This window comes from Lagopus leucura, unplaced genomic scaffold, assembly GCF_019238085.1.
Source record: "Lagopus leucura isolate 7727_CA_CO unplaced genomic scaffold, USGS_WTPT01 Super-Scaffold_741, whole genome shotgun sequence".
In the NCBI taxonomy this organism is placed as follows: Eukaryota; Metazoa; Chordata; class Aves; order Galliformes; family Phasianidae; genus Lagopus; species Lagopus leucura.
Genome location: NW_024962256.1, coordinates 6172236 through 6181248, shown reverse-complemented (window position 1 = coordinate 6181248; position 9013 = coordinate 6172236).

Sequence of the window (9013 nt, the reverse complement as noted above, 5' to 3'; positions counted from 1 at the left end):
AATAAGGCTGCAATATGGTTGTATGCTGCCATACAACCAGAGCTTCATTCCTCAGGCAGAGGTGTTGGAGGAAAGGAGAAAGAGCTGCAGTTTTCTGTCCTTTGCCATTCATCCAGAACTCCGTAGCTTCCAGGTTTGTCTCTTTCGTCTCCTTTCTGCTGGCCTTTTAGCACATCTGGATCTCTGAGATTTCTCTTTATGTAAAAATTGCCTTTACTTTTTTTTCCTCCTTGATTTCTCTCAGAAAGTTTCTGCATGTTCTTATCTGCAGCTCCGATCTCCATTTGCTGCTCTTATTTTTGAGTGGTTTGCATGGTGGTTTCTCCTGTCATGTTTTTATCAGGCATCCTCCAGTAACAATCCTGCTGTTTTGCCCCAGGTTCTGTTTACCTTCTCTATCTGCTCTGGTCCTCATGTTTTAATGCTGTTGGAGTTCTCATAATTGCAAGGTTTGGGCCTTTTTCAAATGGTTGGTTTTTTATCTTACTCAGTGTACGTTTCTATTTTCTCCCTTCATTGGACTGTTCATTTTTAAAAGTCTTTTAATCAAATGAAAGGAATTAAAAATGAGGAGGGAAAACCCAAGAATTTAAATTCCAGTCTTTTTTTCTACCACAAAGAACCAAGAATTCTTTCTATTTAAGACAGTCACAGATTTTATCATTGTGACTGGTTTCCATTAACTTTGTAAGTAGAAAGATGTTTAGCAAAGTTGAAAGCTGTCTCTTATGTGATGACAGACTTTGCCTGGTTTAGTATTTGTACTGGTTAACTACCAAATCCTGAGTCTACTGCTGTCTACAGCCAACATTTAGTGTTCGCTAAAAGAAACATGACTTAGAAATATATCTTCCATACTAAGCTTTTGAAAACACACAGTATTTTGAGTTAGAGAAACAACAATTTTAACACATGAAAAGAACTGTTACCACAAGGCCTCCTTGAGAGAAAGAAACAACAGAAAAGGATGCAAAGGGTCGGGAAGAAAGCATGATACATATTCAGCTGCCTCATCTATATACAAGACAACCTATTAATACTCATTTATACAACTAAAGCAGCATGAACTGGTTGTATGGATTGACAAACTGGTTAAACCAACAATGGCACCATGTTGGGATGCAGTAACACCAAGTGGGATTTTGTTTCTGGAAGTCAAGGCTCTGTGGATGCCTGTTGGAACTCTATGGTCTTTGCCATCGCTGTGCTACCATAGCCTATTTAGTATTCAACAAAAGAAGTCTCAGCTGGTCTTTCCCATTTCAGTTCACACAAGTCAGGTTTGGATAGATGACTGAGGGGAGAGAAAAGCTTCCATCTCTTATCTGTCTGGATTTTTCTTTTTGCAGTTTCTTGGGAAGACTTTTGTAATACAAAAGTTCTCTGATGTCCTTCCACGCTGCTTCTTCCTTTCACATCTGACCTTGTAGGATCACTGAATGTCTTGAGCTGGAAGGGATCCACATCCTCAGGCTGCTGCCCGTCAACTTGGCCTGTCCTTGAGCCCCTGGGCTGAGGACTCTGAGAGGGTTTAGGCAAACCTAATGTTATCCAACCCCTTCTGCTCTGCAAGACTGCAATTCTGGCTTTCAATCTTCACCCTTGCTTCTACTCAGGTACAACTGTTACTATTTTCACTCTTAGTTTAATATTGGAGAAAGCTTTCCCTAATTAATCATTAGAAACAGAGAATCCATAATGCATTCAGAACTGCGAAAACTTAATTCTGGTTAATTTTTTACTCTCTGAGTAAAGTCATTATGCCTGATCTTTCAATCAAGAACACCCATTTCGTTTATTTTTAACATTCCTTTCATTATGTTATGAGCTTCTTAAGGATAATGAAATAATTGCTTGTGTCTTTGATTGATCTTTGTTTTGAATGGAAGCTTTAATAGTGTTATTTCTGGCGCAAGTTTACAGTATAATACAACTGAAGGAATACATGACACTAAAACACTTTAAAGCACATGTTCCAATAATTAGACCTACAATCCTTGTCAGCCAGAGGACTGTACAGGGAGGAGTTCCTGTTACAATTTATGAGGAAAGAATTCATGCTATTTTGCTTAATAAAGCAAAAAATATTACTAATGACATTTATTAATAGCTGTAGCAATCTGTGAACAAACTCCTTCTCCAGACAGCTCTGGAAAGACATTCACATGCTACAGAGAAATCCCAAATTCTCAAATCCAAGTTTACTTTTTAACACTAAAACATGCCAGATGTATGGTAACTTGGGATCTAAGTTCATCCTGCGTGAAAGATGTTGAGGTTCCTCACATCTGGAAATGTATGTTCCTCCTGGATCTCCTGCTGAAGACCCCTTCCAGCTGTTCCCTGACATCTCAGTACCCCTGGTTCCCTGTCATTAGGACCAGCACCTGGTCAAGAGCATGGCTTCATCTGCACTGAGTGCACAGTGGAAGCTGACAAACTGCACAGATTTGCAAGAAAATTTCTGGAAGGCTCTGAAAGTAATGCCTCCTATTTTATTATGTTGGCCCATGATATCAGAGGTACAGCAGTGGAGGCTGATTCTTCCTATCAATATTCATTACGTTTTGTTGCCGTGTGATGGCAGCAGAGGGGCAGTCTGTCACAATGACATCTGACATGGAAGTGTGGATGAAGAAAGAACAGTGAATGTCAGCACAGTGAGGACTGAGTGATGCATTTCAGAAGTGTCTGAAATATAATAGCCTGTCACATAAGAAATACCAGGTTGTCTGAAGTTTAGAAACAAATTCATCTTTTGAGGACTAATTAAATGTCTTTAAAGTCATTCAAGTTTTAATAACACTCAATGCCCATCTCTTGCTCTCAAAAATGAACTGCATTTGCATCCTTGGTAAACTGGATGCTTCTGTGTTGTAGCAGTAATCATTGTTGGAAGCAGGAATCATTTTATTCAGCTAACAAATGGAAAGAAGCCTTAGAGCGAAGGACAGCACGTGTCTCACTAGCATATCAAGGGAAAGTAGTAGAGAGAAGTGCTTTAACAAGATACAGGCTCTCAGAAGAGTTCTATAGTATACAACTCTGTGATATCACATGATGGAGGAAATTCTGATATAATTGGGTATCTGTGAAGAGTGGATATGCGTGCACACAAATTAGAAGTGGAAAGGAAAGGAACAACAGAAAATCAGAACCTAAATGCACATTTTTTCAGCTTGAAATACAGAGCTGTGTTCCTGTACTAATGGTTAGAGCATAAGTGAGACTGTGTAGGCCAGCTATACTATATCGCACAGGCAGGAACCTACTTGCCCCTCAAAGAATTCAAAGATAATTGGTCAGAAAAGTATATAATCCTTAGATAATGACTTCACAAAGCCTTTAGGACACAAAAACGAGGGCAAGGCAAAAGCATGTGGATAAATAACTTTCTGAAATGTAACTTCTTTCCCATCTTCTTTAACCTGAATTCACAATGACGAGATTGAAATCCCAGGTAATCAAATTATTCAGTTTGTTTTGGTTGTATCATTTTGTTTTTGTCCAGTTGCAATCACACTCAATTTAAATACCTGGGCTTTGGTAGAGAAGGGTGGAAGGGTGAAATTTTTTCACTTTTTTGAATCCTAAACCCAATCATTTTTCCTCATTTAAGATCAGTGAGATCACTTAGAGGCTTGTCAGCTAGGTTGGACTTTGCTGGGAACACAGCCTGCCCTCTGACATGGAGGAAGGTAGAAGCGAGCCAGGGTGCTCAGGATGCTCCGTGAGGAAGAAGCGTTGTGGTAGCTCTTTCTGGGTGCTGAGTTTGTTTCCCGAGGAACCAAGCTGGATCACTCAAGAGCTGCTACATGGCACGATCATTCATTTTTAATAGTGTGATGCCAGCATTATAATATCGAGTATAGCCCAATTCTCAGACGGAATACAATCATGTTGTAGCTCATTTTTATATCAGGTGAGGATTCACTAGAGACAAGGCTCTTTAGCATCCACCCACACGTGGAGCTAACAGTGAGAAACCTGTTTCACAGGGTCTTAAAGCATGGTGCAGCAACTTGAGAGGAAAAGTGAACCTAATAGGACTTTGAGAACCTAAGCAAACAGGGGAGATTTGCTAACACTGTACTTTTCCAAGCTGGAACTGTGGCTTTTAACATTTCTGTTCTTGAGAGGTTGGGCAGCTGGCCGAAGCTGGCCGGCATTACTTTTGAAGTATGGATCTTCTATTTCTATCAGAGGAGTCAAGGCCACAGGCACATCTAACAAGCAACTCGAGCCTGGGACTATCTGGATTTCTAAGTTCATGATGGAAAAGGGTATTGTCCTTGTTTTTCAGGATGTTTGTAAGCCTACGTTAGTAAACACAGATGATGGCAATTAAGGCTTTGGGAGAATCTTGGCACGTTGGAACTGACCGCTTTTCTGATTGAGAACTGAGATAGTGGGAGAACCCTTTATCCTCTGGTTGAGCAAGAACATCTTGAATCTGTTTATCTGTGTATGAAAAAAATTAATTAAACCTCCACGGCCCGGATTCCTCAAGGATGATAAATGCTCAGCTGGCTTTAGGATCCTGCACAAAAATATGAGTTAACCTGGAGAGCTTTTGGATTTCAGATAAAACTGAGGGGCAAGGCTATGAGGCACACACAATGAAACATCACCACTAGGAGGCTGCATTTTTTCCATGTACAGAGCTGGCGAAAACACCCCGTTGGGTGATTTTTGCTCAACAACTCAACAAATGTTACCTTTCTCATGCACTGATCTGATTCCCCAGCAGTCACCCATCCACATTTCCTGGAGAACGGGAGTTGAGGAAGAACCCACAGCTCAATGGAGACATAATGCTGTTTAAGTTTTGAGTTGCTTGAATGATTTGTGTTTTCTCTCTCATCCTACCATTCCCTATACTGCAACACACTGATGATAGTTACCTCCCAGAGGCTGGATTCAAATGCCTTTCCCCAGAGAGAGCTGAACCTGCATCTCCCACATCTTGGCTGAGTGCCTTAAATGGTAAAGGATCTGGATATCCTCTTCAGCGCTGTAAACGTAGGCCAAAAATAGTTTTCAGCTGCAACTATATGACTAATTTGACCTGAGACTACTTCTGTAGGGCAAATAAAATATTTATTCACAGAAGAAAAATACTTGCCCTCCCCAATGAAGAAGATAGGAGGGAGAAAGTTGTGGTACAGCAAATGAGCCATAAGATCTTGTAGAAAATGTTAGGACTTGACACTAATATACAGCTCCTTTTCCCAAGCTACAGTTTGAAAAACCCAGAGTTCTCCTCCCCATCTCCTTTCGCACATAGCTATATCACTATTTACATGCTGGTTTCCAGAATATCTCAAAGTCACTACCATACTTCCAAAAACCAAAATGAGATAATGAATACATACATCTCATAGCTGCAAACCTAGAGAGACGGTGCAGGTAGGTGTCTGAAACATGCAAAGTACTTCCAAAAAAAAAAAAAAAAAAAACCAAAAAAAATCCACCAACCCCAAACATGCAAATTATCTGACTTCCTACTCCTATGTATCACAACAACAACTTATGGGAGGTGTGGGGGCAGAGGAACAGAGCTTAAACTACCACTTTGGAAAAACAATTTCTCAGTTTGTTTCTGCTGCATCGATGCATTAACAGTTTCACATCATGAGCTGAGATGTTTGCAAAGCATTTTGTTCTGTGCTGCTTCAATGGGTAGAAGTACTGGTTCTAAGTTTTAAAAGGCATTTCAAGTTAGGCTCCTAGGATCACATTCAAACATGAATAAATAATCCAATTTTCACATTTGCTATTCAGCAGCTTCTCATAGCATATGTGGTTGCAGCAGCAGGGCCAATATTTTTGTAAGTCAGGATACTTACTCAGGGACTTGAATGCAGGCTTGAGATGAGTATTTGCAAAGGGAGCTAGGTGCCCACTTTCTATGGGGAAAAGATTTAGGAGTTCCACAAGCATAACTTATAAGCGTCCATTAGGAAAATCTCAGCTTTGCTGTAAATGCCTCTGGATTCCTTAGATTTCATTCATTTGGCAGCCAGGCATCTAGCTCTGTATGATCTGAAAGAAATTTGCAGAGTTCTGTATAACTTCTGTAGTCTTTCTCTGGAAAATGAATAAATCATTCAAATGGAAATACTCAAATAGCTGGGCACATATCCAGATACAGTATGCCTAGCTTAGTGGCAAAAACTCACAGCACACATCCTGTATTGTCAAGGACACTGAATGTTTTGGCTGCCCTAATAGAAAAACAATAATTCAATCATGTATTATAAAGGAATTTCCTGGAGACATTTGGCTTTGCTCAATCACCCTATTAGACTTGTTCTTAATGCGGAAGAACGGCCCACTAAATTCATTACATACATTAGACCAGCTATGTTTATTTCTAGATGGGTTTCCGTAAGGTGGTTGAAATGCCTAAAAAATACATTTTGAAGATGCCTTTATACATAATAACAACAGCACAGTCTTGCACCACTGTACGCTCAGTAATTGTTTCTCACAGTGGAGGGGCACATTTAACACAACTAGCTGTAAGTATTTTATAAATCAACAATAACAGACCCACGGGGTTAGGATCATTGTTTTATTTTGCTGGCAGGGACCTGCAGTGTGTCAGATGTTATACAAAGACAAGAGAGAATGTGTGAGGAGATAGTTATGCTAATATTTTCCCCTTCCTCTCTGGAGTAACTGCTTTAACATTACACAAGTTGATGTGTCCTCAGCTGTTCCAAATTACCTACACCTGTTGGATCTGGCACATGAAATAAATACCCAATGAAACATAACTGCTAAAACCCTTTTCCTTAAATGCTCTTAAAGACCAGCATCTCACTTGTTTGTAAAGACTGTCTTATGCTGCTTGACTGTCTTCCAACAGTAAGCCCACAGATGTCAGTGAGCTCTCAGAGTTCACAGGGTTTAATTTCTCAGGGTCTTTTAGATGTTTCCAGTCACCCTCATCTCATGAATGTGCCATGTACCCTGCTGCTCCTGTCTGCCCTGGAGACCTGTGCTGATGTGGCTGGTTGGCCAATGGACCAATTGTCACTTCACGATGGAGTTTCAGCCTGAGGAAAACTTTCTCTGCTGATGTTCATCCCACAGAGCAGCTGTTCATACACCATGCCTTCCATTCTCAACCCTACAGCCAGCCCAAAGCTCACCCTCTGACATGCCCCATACCACCCGTTTCCCTCCAGGAATGCCCATGTGCAGCAGGCACTGTGACGCATAGAGCCATAGAATCATTCAGGTTGGAAAAGATCTCTGAGATCACCAAGTCCAACCCATCCTGACTGTGCCCACTAACCACGGCTCTCAGTGCCACATCTCCATGTTTCTTGAACACCTTCAGTGACAATGATTCCACCACTCCTTTGGGCAGCCTGTGTCATGAGTCTCACGGAACAGGTCCTCCATAACAGAATCAGGGATCAGTGCTGTTCCTCCCTCACCACCTGCATTTCAACTGCCCTGCATCCCTACATCCAGGATTTTTTAAGAAGTAATAGCTCATGTGATTTTGCAGCTCCTTTCCATTTCACGTCCTCCTGTGGAAATTCCTGATCTCTGATTTTTTTGCATGGCCAAGTGTGTAGCAGAAATGCTAAGTCGTGGCTTGAAGCAGTGATTGAGCACCTAGTGGGAGGCAGGGTCAACCAACTGAAGCTCAGGTGCATACAATGCAATGCAATGCAATGCAATGCAATGCAATGCATTGCACTGCACCTGAGTGACCAGAAGGGGTGAAGCCAGGATCCACCCCTTCCCAGACCTCATTTAAGGGTGGCCAGTGGAGGTGAGGCTGTCTTTCAGGAGATCTCTACCTATCTGCAGCCTTCAAAGGTAAGTAGTTTTTCTTCTTTTGTTTGATCTGGGAATACCATGGCAGTGCCTTGCTCAGCTGGGTGGGGATGGGTGCTGCAGGAGTGTCAGTTCACCTGTCTTGCTGTTCTGTAGAACCTGAGAGGTGGCAGCTTCATGGCAGCGGACTTAATGGTGCAAATACAGATATCCATCAGTTACCCAGCTCCCATTCACACACTGACTGACTGCAAGCTGTCAGTTCAGCAGTGCTTTGTGCTGAGAAAGGCTCACTATTCTTGGATCTGTCACAAAAACACTTCAAGTTGTCATAGTGCTTCTGTCTGAGAATAAACAGAGGCATCCAACGCTTCAGCAGTGCCAATGCAAACAGTTTCTTAATAACCTACTCTGACATTTCCCATAATGAAACCCCTGGACCTGGCTTTGCACTCCAGAGCACGTATGCTATCACATTTCAAACATATTTACACTTCATGTGTACTCAAACATGCCTACTTTGCTTTCATACATGTAACACGGTATCACTTTCCTTAGTCTACAAGGTTTGTAACTTCACTGGTGCATGTGTGTGCCTTCTGCATGCTTAGAATCTATAACTATCCAATGTGTGCTGACACTGTTTATCCAATGTGTTGCTGACTGGAGGCCAAGCCTGGAGCTGTGAGATATACCTGCAAAGCACTGCTGTGTACATGGAGAGGCATGTGATGCTCTAGGCTGCTGAGCGGCAGCCCTGCAGCAATCCTGCACGCTGCTTTTTGGGAGCAACCCTTGGGCATCCTTTGCCATGCCCTGTTGTGACTTAGTTGTAGTTTAATGCAATGTGTGTTCGAACTGCCTCTGGAGGACTAGAAAATGTTAAAACACACATACGATAACACTGGTATGTCTATGTATGTTTGTATGTACGGTAAACTCCTCATCTATCAGTTCCAAACCTTGAGGTTGGGAATATCACAGTTATTGAAAGCTCAGAAAGGACAAGCACAAGTTCTATTTATAACACATTGCTGTTTGGTCTCCTGTGGTGCTGCATCCCGTCTCCTGCTCTTAGAGCCCTCAGCCCTTTGTTCTGTGCTGATGGAAATATTTTCATACAATTTCAGATGTCCCACTGGGATGGTTCATTGTAGTTGTTACATTAATCATTCCTTCCTTAGAACTTGTAATATCTCTAACTCTAGGCCCG